The 1,805-nt window shown below is 35.3% G+C and overlaps 1 pseudogene; it reads left to right on the forward strand.

Annotated features, from left to right (window-relative positions):
• The first annotated feature begins 1,045 nt into the window (after positions 1–1,045).
• Positions 1,046–1,164, forward strand: LOC134912835 (5S ribosomal RNA; annotated as a pseudogene).
• The last annotated feature ends 641 nt before the right edge of the window (positions 1,165–1,805 follow it).

Below are 1,805 nucleotides of genomic sequence, written 5' to 3' on the forward strand. Positions count from 1 at the left end.
CTGCTATGGTGGCTAATCTTGGGAGCTGCGCTTATGTCTACTATGTCCGATATTTTTTTCCTTTATATGGAATGATGACTTCATTGATGGGTTGTAATATGTGTACTAGGGCCCGGGAGATTGATTCTGTGTTTTTAATTTCCTTTAGTTATTTTTCTACTGTATTCTGGATGTACTACCAATGACTGTTATGAAGGCTTGTCTTGAAAAAGATTCACTATGCTGAATCGAAACGTCGACTGATTAAAACCATGAGTTCGCAAAAGTAATACAATACGTGTTTGGAATTCCCTGCCCGAGGGAGTTGTAATGGCGGAATCTGTCAACACCTTTAAGAATGGGTTAGATAAATTTATATAAATAGGGATAAAATAGGGATAAAATGCAACGGCTGACAGCAGCATCAGTCAGAAATTTTAGTCAAATCATCATGCATAGGAGACCACAAATAGGTTGAACTCGATGGACAATTGTCTTTTTTCAACCTCAGATACTATGTTACTATGTTAATACAGTATGTGTTTCTGGACTATTCTTTATCTAGGAGAGTGCCCCTCCATAACACTGGAACTGTATCCTTGCTTTTGTACATACTGATACATTGTAAATACTCAGTATTTATTTTGTGCAATACCGGTAGTTGATTCATTTTCATCCATGTGCAACCCTATGGGATTTTTTAGGCATGTATATACTAATTATCTCTTAATTATTTAATCTTTTGCATTATTAGCCTAAGATCTCTGGGTTATAATTACTCTTTGAATCATCCTGATTATCCCCTAATTACTTTACTTTTTGCATTATTAGCCTATGATCTCTGGGTTATAATTACTCTTTGAATCATTTCTCCCCCCCTTTTTTTCCACTATTTTTCTGCACTCTCACCAACGATTCAGAGTTTCACATCTCTGTCTAACGTTGGCAGCAGATCCACCTATTATTATTTCTTCTATCATCTCACTGCTATTATCCTCATCCTTTCTCTATGAGTTCATGAACTCTCATCAGTGACCCCAGAGTGATAAAGATCATTTGCTCACAACTCTACTATCATACCACACTGGAAACGCCCGAATCCATTCAATCTTGGAAGGTAATCAGTGTTGGGCTGAGTCAGTACTCGGGTGGGAGACTCCTGAGGAAGACCCAATTTAGTAGAGTACCTTCATGATCACCATGCTCAGTGTTTAACACTGACAGTAGATTCACCTTTATTTCTATTCTTATCTCATTACTTACTCTCTGGCGGTTCACATTGTCATGCTCTGACCACAATATATGTTTAAAACTACTGCTCAAGTCTAGAGGCGACTTTTTGATTATCAATTTTGTTAAATTATGCATAAATTTACGTTTGAGATCAATCTGTGAACTTATCGGATTCCTTATATGTAGGACAATCCTCAATTGATTCTATATCTATCTCAGACAGCAGGCATTTGTCAATCAATACTAATTGTTATTACTATTGTTATTATTATTATTCTTGTCATTGTTATAAAACAAACCAAACTACGGATATATTTTAACACGAAATTAATAAAATTGAATTAATTTTACATCCTCCTCATTATTCATCATTTCTATCAACTTTTCCACAAAAGAGTATTCTTTTTCTCCCCATGTGTTTGTAAATTCTCATACTGACTCAGGGTGCACCACCAAAGATAGAAATGGACTAGAAAATTGTGATTTTCTCTAATCTTATCACTTCATCTTGGTACTTATAACTTATCATTGTATCTAACCTGTGCGGTATACCCCCATTGAAAATCAAATCCTCGGGTATCATACTTATTTTA

The sequence above is a fragment of the Pseudophryne corroboree genome, chromosome 4 (assembly GCF_028390025.1).
Source record: "Pseudophryne corroboree isolate aPseCor3 chromosome 4, aPseCor3.hap2, whole genome shotgun sequence".
NCBI lineage: Eukaryota > Metazoa > Chordata > Amphibia > Anura > Myobatrachidae > Pseudophryne > Pseudophryne corroboree.